Here is a 13051-nt window from a genome sequence, read left to right on the forward strand (position 1 = left end):
CAAATATTCAAAGGAATATTACATGTGTTGTGTTAGAAAGTGATGCTGTGTTAATTCTCTTAAGTACTGTGTTAAATATAGTTTCAGGTTATAAAAATTGTTAAAATAGAAACTGTGCTATGTAGGATACTTTTTTTAAAGAAAGGATTTGCACTGAAATAGCAGCCACAGGACACCTGAATCTTTCAGAGAAAGAGAATTTATTGCTCCCTTGTCAGAAGAAATGAACTTCTTCCCACCTCGAAGGCGCTGTTAGGATTCAGAGGAAGAAGTTGATGATGACCAGACAGAATCCTGTGTTTGGATGGAATTTATGCAGCATGGATGAGCTGTATGAATATGCAACAGGCTGTTGTTTTTAATGGTTAATCCTCTGTTCATGTGGGGCCTTTATTGGGCTCCTGCTGCCCAGAGAAAGTACCTGGACTGTCCATAACTCTTTGTTTTTATTGTCTCATATTGTCCTAATTCAAATTGTCCAAATTATTAATATTATAATTGTATTACTATTTTTATAACCATGTTATTACTCTTAAACTTTTAAAATTTTAAAAACAAGAGCCTTCTGATGAAATCCTTTCTTCTATTCTTTTAGTATAGTTTTAATATAATATATATCATAAAATAATAAATCAAGCCTTCTGAAACATGGAGTCAGATCCTCGTCTCTTCCCCAGTCTGAGAACCCCTGTGAACACGGTCACACCCCTGGGCCTGGCTCTCCCTGCCCCTCTCTGGGGACTCCTCCAGCCCAGCACTGATCTGCTTCAGGCTCCTGCCTGTCATGTTCATCACCTGTGATCTGACACATTGAGGGGATTATTTAGGGCTGGAGCCCCAATTAATGATGCTCCTGAGGGGCAGAGCAGAGATGAAAACTCCCGCTGGCTTTTCATCTCCCTGCTGTAAACACAAACTCTGTTCCAGGAGGGGTCTTGGAAGGGAGACACAGCCTGGACCAAGCCCTGGAGCTGAGGGCACTTCAGCTGCAAGCAGAGGATGAAAGGCTCTGGGAAAGGGGCAGGCTTAATTCCCACCAAAAATCTGCATTATTCCTATTCCCCATTGATGCTGCTGGTGGTGTTCACCCCTCTCCTTTCCCAGGAGCTCCCTTGGACACCTCACTTTTTACAGAACTTTTCTCTTGGACACCTCACCTTTTACAGAACTTGTCTGCCAGGAGGGTTATGACAAACAGCAGCACACAAACATGGCTTTCCCATATTTGGTTTAGCTTCTTTTTGGTTTATTTTTGTTTTCTAACATTTCAGCAGTGAGAGTGGAAGGGCAGTGACCCGCAGTGGCATCGCTGCCTCTGCTCCAGGTGGCTCCAGGTGCCTCTCAGTGCCATTAATGCCTTCCCTGTGTGCCTGAGCAGTGCTCTGGGGCTGGGCCCACACAAATTGCTCCCTGGGGAGGACAGTGATGTGTGGCAGGGCTGGTTTGCATCAGCCCAGCAGCAGCATCCAAACAGCCAAGCCAGCCCATGCCCCAGCAAGGCCTTGGGGACAAGAGCCTCAACCTGGGGACAGGGGGACCTGGGGCTGGGCATCACTGAGGCACTGCTGGGGCTTTTCTCTGGCTATTTTGGGATTTTCAACCTCCTCCATTTCAAAGCAGGTCAGGCTAAGATGGCTCTGCAGCCCAGGCAGAGGGTTCAGGCAAGAGGGGAAGGTGTTTGCATCGCTGAGAACCTTTTAAAATTGCAAAGCTGCCTAAAAGATCCCTTAAATACTCACAGGGCAGCATTAAAGCAAATATCCTTCCCTGGCAGGCAGCTGGGGAGGGGATCAGTGCCCCAGGTCAGGCTGCTGTAGTCTGCCCCCAGATCCATGGAAAATGCACCCCTGGGGAACATGAAGGGTGCCCAGGGATACCCAGGTGCCCAAACCCAGCCTGATTTGCCCCGGGGTGTCTGGGTTAGGAAGAAATCTCAGCTTTATTTGGGACAATCAAGACCAAGCACGAGGGCTGTGCCTGAAGCCCCCCCTGAGGAACAGGAGGAAGGGACCCCTGAGCTTCCCCCAGTGGGTGTGAAGGTCCTGGCCCTCGTGGGTGAGGAGGATTTGGCTGTGTGTCCTTGCTGAGGGCTGAGGTGGGGCTGATCTGCCACGAGAACATTCCCGGCTCTGCCCAGGTTGATTCTGCTCTGTAATTGAGAGGGTGAGAGCTCAATGAACAGAGGGAAAGTGCAGGATTCCAGTTTCATTCAGTTTGTTGCCTTCCCCAGCTGCTGTCTGGGCTCTTTGGATATGGAAGGAACCCCTCAGTAGATGCACAAGCTGTGAAAACCTGAGTTCCTTCCTTCTGCCAGCCCTCCCACCTGCCAGAAGCCACAGCTCCGAGCTGTGTTTCCTCCTCCTTGTGCTTCCTGTGAAAATGCACCCGCCTGCCTGGCTGGATGATCACCAGGACGTGCAATGCAAACCCCTCCTGCTCCACAGATGGAGAGGGAGACCTGCAGCCAGGAGAGGCTGGGGATGGCTCCCCACAGCTCCTGGGGCTCTCTTTTTGCACTGAGGCTGCAGAGTTGGGTCCTTCCCTGCTCCATGCCCAGAGTATTAATGCAGCTCTGTTCCCTGGGCCCAGGGAGAGCTCCCTGACAGGGTACCCTGTGCTTCTGTCCCTTTGATGGATGAGGCACCGTGCCCAGAGCATCTTCCTGATATCTTTTTCCTGACCTAAAGCATCCAACACGTTCCTTTTTAATATCTGGCTGAACTCTGCAGCTTGAGCAGCCCCAGCCAGAACATTTCCCTGTTCATCACTCAGCTCCTGCTCCAGCTGGGAGTGCCATCCATGTCCTCTCACTTCCTGCCTCTTATTGGTCACTTTATCACCACTGACAGCCCTGGGGATGCAGGGGAGGAATTCAGAGCTTCTGCACAAAGGTTTGAGTTCCTCCGGTGGCTCACAGCTCGTGGTTTGTGTGCTGGGATAACCAAGGCTGCAGTTTTAGCTCAGTGCTTCTGATTTCTTTCCAAAAGTGAGGGAGAAATGCTCCCAGTAATTCCCAAGCACAGAGCCAAGGCAGAATCCAGGTTCCCTGAGCATCCTGAAGGGTGTCCCGAGTGAGGGTGGTGGTGGTTCCCTCTACCTCCTCTGCTCTGGGGGGTTTTTAACCCCTGAGCATCTGCCACACCCACCTGTTGTCCCCTTTTCCCAGCTCTGGAAGGAATGCAGCTGGAATTGGAATTGCCTGGCCATTTGCTCCTGCTGGGCTGGCTGGAGAGCTCCGTGGAGCCAGGAGCCACTCACACACAACAAAACCCCTCTTCATCCCCCGGGGATCCGTGCCAGCTCATCCTCCCAGCGCCAGCAGCTCCACGTGATCCCCCAGCAATTCCTGCAAAACAAAGCCAGGCCCCAGCTCCTGGCTGCAAACCAGGAACAGGAAAGCTTCCCACAGACCCTACAGGCCTTTGCATGGGTTTGTGCTGAGCTGTGAGGGCTGTGCTCCCGGGGATGGGATCTGCTCCCTGCGCCCCAAACAGTGCCCAGCATCTCCGGGGACATCTCTGCACCCAGGCTGCTCCCACGGGGAACTCGGGGTGCCTGGAGCTGCTCCTTGCAGGCACAGGCTCCTGGCTGGCCCTGCAATCAGCAGCCTGAGCTCTGGGCTGACTCAGCTCCCTGATTCACTTTTCATTGATGAACTGGGAGAGCTGCTCACAAACAGAAACTTGGCAGCAGCAAGGCAAAAGCAACATCCCTTAGAAGTGAGCATGGAGGTGAGTGGGGCGTGAGGTACCAGTCAGAACCTGTCTGGTGCCACTGCAGGTGCTGTTTATTCCCAGGTTTTCCCTCAGCTGGGCTGGTGGAGAAGGTGCTGGCAGGGCTGGGGTGGCAGAGCAGCCTCTGGGTGCAATCCCTACCAGTAAAACTGGGAGTGTTGGGGCTCCTCAGCCTGGGGCTCCCTCCCGGGCTCTCCCTGGGATGCTGAGGAGGGAAATGCTCCTTCCCAGAGCCCCCATTGGGAAATCTCCAGCTGGCAGGGAGGCTCAGCTGAGCTGGGCACAGCTCCCCAGGGAGCTCTGCTCTGCAAGTTTAACTCCTGGAAGAAGTGTTTGCTCTTTGAGTGTTTGTTCTTCTTTCCCTTCCTCTTTCAAACCCTGAATAAAAGCAAATCTCTGTGTCAAGAGCTGATGGAAGAAGTGAGACCATCCCTACAATCCCTGCCTCAGTTCTCACCCTCCACTTTAACACTTCTGCCTCAGCCTAATCCTTCTCATTGCATCCTGTTGCTTTTCCCCCTGGAAATCCCTCAGTGTTGTGTTTGGAGGAGGAAAAGGGGTGAATTTCCAGCTGGGGCAGGCTGGATGAGCCGCAGGGCTGTCAGCAGAGCTGGGATGATTTACTCTGACCGAGCAGGAGCAGCTACAATCACTCACAGCTCCCTTTGTGCTGCTTTTGTCAGCTTGGGAAAGTGCTCCCAGCCCATCACACGTGGGCTCCATTCCTGCCAAGGAGACACGGAGGGAGAGCTGATTGCCCCTGCCCTGGGAGCTGATCCTGGTGTGGGACACGCTGGGGATGCACCCTGGGGCAGCAGGTTTGGGGATCACTTTCTATCTTCATAGAAACAGCATTTCCCCTCAGTGCTGGAGGGAAAATCCTCTTATTTCCCAATTTCAAGCCTTGCCCATGGCAAAGGTGTCGTTCAAACCACTAAGAGGGAGCTGGAAAAGGGGGGCTCTGCTCCTCACTCCCATTTTTTGAGCTCCAGACACAGCTTGTCCAAGCCAAGCCTTGTCTCCTTGCCAAGCTGTCTGTTAAATATTGCGGAAATGTTCGGAGCAAACAACATATTTATGCTTTCAGAGCAAATGATGGGTTTGTTTCCAAGCAAGCCCCCGTTCTGCCGTGATTTATCCCTGCAGCCTGCACCTCTCATTCCCTTTTAAAAAACCCACTGAATGCAGGTGATGTATTTTTGACGTGATTGATTTTGACCTGCCTGGGCCTGAGCTCAATGAATCAACACTGGCAATTCCTGTTCCTGTGCCTGAGGAACAGCCCCGTGGATCAGGGCATCCTTCCTCCATCTGGAATGTTCCAGCAGTGCCCCTCGTTCTGCAGCTCAGGGATCACCTCCATCACTCCAAACTGCAGCTGGGAACAGGTGAGTGTCACAGACATCTCTTCACTGAAAATCCTTTCCTTAGGATTTTTCCTCCTGGGAAGCTGAGAGGCTTCAGGAACAAAATGCAAACAATGGTTATCTGCTGCTGTGGAATGCAACAGGTGCATCTGGGATTGGTCTCGTGTGGTTGTTTCTAATTAATGGCCAATCACAGCCCAGCTGGCTCGGACAGAGAGCCCCGAGCCACAAACCTTTGTTATCATTCTTTCATTTCTATTCTTAGCCAGCCTTCTGATGAAATCCTTTCTTCTATTCTTTTAGTATAGTTTTAATATAATATATATCATAGAATAATAAACCAAGCCTTCTGAAACACAGAGTCAGATCCTCGTCTCTTCCTTCAACATGAACACAGTCACAGGTGGGAATGTCCCAGAGCAAAACCAGGCTGTTTCATACCCTTTGCATTCAGCTTTCACTTGTTTTAAGGGACTTTAATCCAGGCTGACAGAGAAATTTAGGTGGGTTGATAGTGGCACCATTAATATTTCCATTAATGTTTCCATCTCAGCTTTCTGGTGAGAAATCCTCTTGTCTTGCAGCGCCTTCCCATTCTCATTTCAGCCCTCAGAGGATCAATTAAAGGGCTCCACTCGCTGCTGCTCCCCCGAGCTCTCATCCTCGGGGCTTTTGTTTCCTGGCAAGCTGCACCTCGGGGATGCCCAGGTGTGCCCGGGTTTGGTGTTTGTCACACAGCCACAAACACAGCCCTGCCAAAAGTGACGGCTTTGGCAGCAAACAGCTCCTGGAGCCAGCCACTGGAGGGAGCCGCTGGAAGGAGGCTGGGCTTGGGCAATTTAAACAGGTGAAAATGTGATTTCAAAGGCCCTGGAGTCACTGTGGGTCCTGCCTGCCAACAGAGCTGGGGAGGAATGGAAATGCCCAAGTGATGGGCAGGTGGAGAGGGAATGTGTCACCATGCTGCAGAGCCCCTCACAACCATGGAAAACTCTGCAATATGGTGTGAGAATGTGGGCAAAAACCCTGGTGTGGGGGTGAAGCCAAGGCTGGAGGGAATCCCCACACTGGGAGCAGTAATAAACCCTCACTCAGAGCAGTGAACCCTCAGTCACAGCAATAACCCTCACTCACACCAATGAACCCTTTGGCTGCTCTCCCTGGCCCCAAACAGGTGACAATGGACAGAACAGAGTGACCAGAGGAGCTGGGGATGCTCTTTGTCCCCAAACAGGTGACAATGGACAGAACAGGGTTCCCGGAGCAGCTGGGGATGCTCTTTGTCCCCAAACAGGTGACAATGGAAAGAAGGGATTCCTCAGAGGAGCTGGGGCTGCTCTCCCAGGCCCCAAACAAGTGACAATGGACAGAACAGAGTGTCCAGAGGAGCTGGGGATGCTCTTTGTCCCCAAATAGGTGACAATGGACAGAACAGGGAGCCAGGGGCAGGATGGAGCCCTTGTGATGGCCAGCAGGGCTCCAGGAGATCTTTGCTGGCCCTTTCCCACAGCCCAGCTGTGCTCAGGAGCTCCTCATCCCCCTGGGCAGCTGCTGGGCTCCACAATAGGTTTGTTTCTCCTCAGCAGGTCCCAGGCAAGGCCTGGGCTGGGAGGGGAGGCTGCTGGCCCCCGTGACAAGTGACATGATGGAGAAAATTGCCGTGTCAGCCCCGATTAGGGACAGCATTTCCCTCCCTGCCCGGCCTGAGCAGGTCCCCGGAGCTGGGGATCACCTGGAGCTGCTGCCCTGCCCGGGTGGGGACGTTTGGGAGCGCACCCAGGGCAGGCTGTGGGGCCTGGGGGGTGCTGGAGCACATTTTCCTGCTTGACCTGCTCCTCACCCCTCCCTGTGCCAGCAGACAGGGGAACAATGAGCTCCTTTCTGAGCCAGGGTGCTCTGGGGGATTTTTGGCTGCTTCCTAGGGATGAGATCACGGGGAAAACAATTCCTTTTCCCCCTAATTGGAAGCTATCAGCAGCTCTCACTCTCCCTAGGTCCATTCAAAACCAATTGCTGGCTCTTGCAAAGCCCCTTCCCAAAGGCCTGGGGTTAGAGACACAAGGCTGGGCTTAGCTCTGCCAGTGTTTTTGGGGGGCTCTGGGGCATCACCTCCCTGTTCATCAGCCCCAGAGCACCCCTGCTACCCCTCGGGTTAACTCCCAGTGTCTCCATGCACGCTTTCCTCCCTTAGACAGGCGGAGCTTTGGGAAAAGTCCCAAATACCACCCTAAAATCTGCGTCCCAACCTCACCCAGGGAGCCTTTTCATAACAATGCCTTTCCATCCCACCCGACAGGGACCATAGGCAGCTGCCACCCTGATTACCCACAGCACTGAAATCTCCTTTGGCAGGTTTGGTTTCCTTATTTCCTCACATTAACTGTTCCCCTGGGAGCCTGGAGTGAGGTTCTGTCCCAAGGAAAAGGAACAGGGGGCAGCTGAGGTGGGAGCAGCCCTGCCTGGGCTGTGGGCCTGGACATCTCTGGGGGTTTCTGGAGAAGGAAATGAATCTGACTCCATGTTCTTAAAAGGCTATTATATTATATTATATTATATTATATTATATTATATTATATTATATTATATTACATTACATTACATTACATTATATTATATTACATCATATTATATCCTATCATATCATGTTATATCACATCATATCACAGTATCTCATATTACATTACATTATATTACACTATATTATATTACATTACATTATATTACATTATACACATTATATTACATTACATCACATTAGATACAATATCATATCATATCAATACATCACATTCTATTCTATTCTATTCTATTCTATTCTATTCTATTCTATTCTATTCTATTCTATTCTATTCTATTCTATTCTATTCTATTTCCCTAAAAGGGAAATGAATAATCCCCATCCCGGACCAAAGAGATTTAAAATGATCTTTAGTGCCTGGCAGTGCCACTAACAGCAAAGGAAGCTGCTCCAGGAGCCCAAACATTGGATTTGTGTGGAGAAAAGAGAACTTTTAAAACACAGATTGCCCAGGGGAGGAATATTTGCATGGAGATTTTCCTCCTGGCTGATATCACATCTCCCTGCCTGGGAAATGAGGCCAGGGGAGGTTTTTGCATGCTCTGCATGGAGGGGGGAATGGGAGATAGCAGAATCACATTGGGCAGGTGAGAAATTGCCTCTCGCTTTCCTGCAGCCACGATCACCCCTCCGAGCCAGGGAGGGGGGGCTGGACGCAGAAATTATCTCCAGAAAAAAATAAAGCAGCTTTTAAAATAGCAGGCCTGGAGGAACAGGTAACTCATCTGCAGGAGCAGTGCAGGACGAGAGGAAATCCAGATTAATATTTAGCAGGAGCAACAAACCCTTAACACCACATTTCCCCCCAGAACATTCTTCTCTCCATTTTATTGTTCTTTCCCTTGGAATGCTTTGGAAACAACTCAGGTGATTCTTTGCAGGCTAAAGCAGCGATAAGAGTTTTTTGTGTTTCTATAATTTCGTGTACAGCTGATGGAGCAGATTGTGCTGCTGGTGCAGGTGCAGCTCCAAAATCCTTCCAGGTAATTGGGATTTTTTGAAGGAGCCATTATGGAATTTCTCATTCCCATCCCATCATTTGTGAGGTTGCAGCTCTTCTCTCTGTTCTAAGGTTGGGGTGGTTTTTTAATGGGTTTTTAGCCACTTCAGAATCTTTGTTTTGGATTTCAATATGGTTTTAATTAAAATAAAGATGTTAATGGCTCACTTAATGTTCATGAAAGCAACAGCAACACTCCCCCAGTGACTCACTTAAAGAAAGCACATCAGGCTGTGCCTTTATACTGAAATATCCTGGATGTGCTGTTTGCCCATTTTATCTCCTCACAACCTTGGAATAAACTGGGACTGAACTGAAATTCCAAAGAAAGATCCTGAAATGGCTAAAAACCCACAAAATTTGGCTTTCCCTCCTTCCCTTGGCTGGCAAAGCCCCTTAGCTGGGAGGAAAACAGGGCAATAATTGGGAATTTGGGGTCACCATGTGACTGCTGAGCGCTCTGTAAACACGGAAGGGAAACCCAAGGAACCTGGAATCAATTCTGGGGCTGCCCAGGTTCATCCTCTCACTGCAGTCACTCTGAATTCTCCTCTCCTTGCAAGCCCCCACCCTGCTGGCATCAAGAACAAATTAAAATATCCCTGTGTACCAAGCCGCTCTTAATAATTCCGTCAACCCTTAATTTGCTGCGGCTCAATTAGTGCAGCAGCTCATTGACATTGTTAAGGTTAATAACTGCGAGATGCAGAGGACAGGACTCCTCACCAACCACGCTGATTGTGGCAATTGTGCAGCAAAGCAGGGGAACAACAGGAAAATGTTATTTAGCAGCGCTCAGGCAGCAACTTGGGCAGCAGTCAAATCCCCTGGGAGAGCTGCAGGGTCCGTGGATGCTCCATGGATGCTCCATGGATGGTTCTGGGAGGTTCTGATGGGAAATTCAGGCAGTTTGGGCTGGGAGGGTCTTCCCTAAATCCTGGAGGATTTCTCCTTGTGCTGGAAGAGCCAGGTTTTGGTAAAAATTGGTAAAAAATTGCAATTTTTCTCATCACAGTGGTGTGTCTGGACTACAACAATCTCCCTGAGAGAAAAAGCCAGTGGAATATTGCCCCAGCAGTGCTTTGACCCTTTGTTCTGAGCATGGCCTTAAATAATTCTGCTTTTCCTCCTCCAGAGCTGCAGCCAGGCAGGACCACTCCTCCCATCACCACCACTGAGCACAGGAGTGATGGTTTAATGTATGTGCTGGAGTGACTCCTCAAATGAATCTTAATCACATGGGCTAATTAGAGGCTGTGTTTGTTAATCAGATGTGAATAGCAGGCTGATTTCTCTATTTAGATAAACGTCTGCTGCAGAACCTCTTGGCAGATGGGCCAGTGTTTGCTTCCCCCCAGCCTAAGTGGGCATTTTAGCAGGTTGCAAACATCATTTCATTGCTAATTAGGGACAAATGAAAACAGCAATCCTGGTGTCCAGCACGGGGCCCAGACCCTCTCCTGTGCTGGGAGGTGTTGAGTGCTGGAATTTGCCTTTGGAATTCCTGGATCCTCCTTGGGCTTCTGGGCTGAGCTGATGCCCAGGACTGCTCAGAACTCTCTCCCCCACAAAATAATCAGGGTGGGATTTACTTGCAGGCTCTACATGAAGGGACCAAGGTGAATTCTTGGGGATGCCCTGTGCAGGGCCAGGAGTTGGACGTGGATGATCCTCGTGGGTCCCTTCCAACTGGGATTCCATGATTCCGAATAAAACTGAAACCTGGAGAGCTGATCCTGTGGCTAACCCAACTCCAATCCAAGTTTCTGATGCCCTCAAGTCCAGAAACGAAGGCAAACAGGTGAATTTAGCCTTGAAAGGCCCCTGGGATGTGGGAGCTTTGCCTTCTGCCAGCTCTGCCCTTCATCCCCATGGATGCTCTCCAGAGTGCTGGGCTGGCTCTGCCTGGGCCATCTCCTCCCTCCTGCCTCCTCCAGCCAGCAGCTGAAGCTCAAATGACATTTTCAGCGTGTTTGCCTTCCCTTGCACTCTCCAGAATTACCCTGAAGAGTATTTAAATATCTCTCCCATAATTACACCGAGTTCCCAGTGCCCGTATTCCCAGCAGCTCCTCTGCCAGTGGAAGTGCTGAGTTCTCCTGCTTTTATCATTCCTACCTATGGATTACAAATAGATCTTATTAACTGCTCCGAGCTGACACATCTATTGGAATAAAGGGGCTCCTTCCTTCGCAGGCAGCAGAACAATCTTCCTGTTATGCTAATAAATGCAGGAATTTGCATAAATCTAATCAGATGGGGAGGCTCAGATGGAGCCCAGCGCTCCTGGGGGCTTGGGAGAGCTGCTCCTGCAGGGGAATTGAGGGGGAATTGTCCCCACCAGTTGGGACTGGGCAGGAACTGGGAGGGAAGGAATGAGAGCTGTCTTTCCATCAACCCAGCTCAGTTTCCAGGGGATCGTGGTGCAGAGCCCGTCCTGGCTCTCCCAGCCTGTTGTATTATGCATTTTATGCATTAAATGTTGTGCTGGAGATAAGAAAAGGCAATTTGCTGCGAGCCCTGATTGTGCTGGACCATCCCTTTGGGTGAATGATGAGTGTAAGCACTGTTTGTGCTGCTGGGATGTGCAAATGCAGCACCCCAAAACCCCCCGGGCCTGGAGCATCCCCAGCCTCACAAACCCCCTTTGCTCTGCTGGTGAACAATCCTCTCCCCTCCAACCCCACCCAGGTAAAGAAACCATCAAAAATTCCTGTGGATCTGGGGAGAGAAGCTGCTGGAAGGATTTGTGACACCCATGGCCTCGTGTAGGGTTTTGTGTCTTGGACAGCTCTGCCCCAGGTTGGGCTGAAGCTGGAGGTTTTGGGGCAGTCCTCTGTCCCCAGGTTTTCCATGTGTTGGAAAATAGGGTGAAAACCCTCAAGTCAGACCTTAAAAAAGGGGAGGATGGTTTAATTCCCATACAGAACCTTTGAGCTCCGCCTGCTCCTTGTACAACACCTGTAAATGAAATATTCGAGATGGTTTGGGCAGCACCTGCTCCTTGCACAACCCCTGTAAAATGAAATATCCCCACCCAGATGGGCTGGGCAGCCCTGTGTGCAGCACAGAGGTGGGATGCAATCACTTGGTTTGTTGTGGCTGAATTTTGGATTTTAGAAGCCTTTCATTGCCCATCACTGCTCTCTTGGAGCAGTCACAGCTCAAACAAACAAAAGCAGCACCAATGAGGGTGAGAGAAAAGCAGCCCTGCAGGTGATTTATCCCTGCAATGATCACTGCAAATTCCATCGTTTGGTGCAGCTCCAAGAGCCTCACAGAGCATCCATAATGCAGGAAGGAACTTCAGACACTCCAGCAGGGCAGGACCCTTGGAGGAACGGGAGGTTTTCCTGAGAACCTTCAATGTGGCCCTAAATTAGGCCATAAAATGGAAGTGCTTTTTAAAGGCAGTCTTGCACAGTGGGGCCTGCACTTGTAGAGCTTCCTGGTGATTTAAGGGTTCTCCTTCCTCGTGGCTCCTGCAAAAACTGCAACAAACGGGAGCCTGGCTGCTGTGAAAAACACCCCTGCCTGTAAATCTAGGGGAAAAGCTATATATATATATATTATATATAAATATACCTATATATAAAAATATATCTATAAAAATGTGATAAACATCTATAACCCCAAGCCATAAAACTGGGAGGCTGGGAAGCACTGGCAGGGGAAGAGCAAACCTGGATTTTTGCTTGGCTGCTGCTGGGATGTTTTTCCACGGTGTTCCTTGTAGTATTTACTCTTTTTTTTTTTTTTTTTTTTTTCTGGAGGCTCACATTGGCTGCTTTGAAGAAGAGAAAATCCCACAGCACTGAAGTGGCTCATTTGTCATCAAGCTGCTTTTTGGGGTGTTTTTGTTCTTTTGTTTTTTCGTGTTTTTGTTCTTTCTGTTACGTCATTTGGGTCTCCCTTGCTGGTTTCCAGCATTTCCTCAGGGTTTTCTTCTCTAACTTTTCTCGAGGCAGGGATGGTGCTGTGGGATGGGACCTGGGGCTGGGGCAGTTCTCCTTTTGCTGCTGTCCCCACCTGTGCCTCCTTCCAGTGCTTCACTTCAAATTTGTCCTTTGGGTGTGGTGCTTTATTCAAATCTGTTTGAATGACAATGTTGTGTTTTATGTGATTAACCAGGGCTGTGAGGAGCTGGGTCCTGCTCTGCTCCAGCAGAACCAGGGAATGAGGAGCTGGCTGCACAGGGTGGGCAGGAGCTCAGTGATTTGCATACAAAGAGCTGAGATAATGAAAAAGTCCAATTAAAACCATAAATCAGGTGAATCCTGGCAGGGCTGCACTGTCCCCTCCAACAGGAGGTGGCTCTGCAGTGAGGGGGCTTTGCTGGAGGAATCCAGGTGGATTCTCACACCCAGGACAAA

This window comes from Zonotrichia leucophrys, chromosome 24 (assembly GCF_028769735.1).
Source record: "Zonotrichia leucophrys gambelii isolate GWCS_2022_RI chromosome 24, RI_Zleu_2.0, whole genome shotgun sequence".
Taxonomy (NCBI): domain Eukaryota; kingdom Metazoa; phylum Chordata; class Aves; order Passeriformes; family Passerellidae; genus Zonotrichia; species Zonotrichia leucophrys.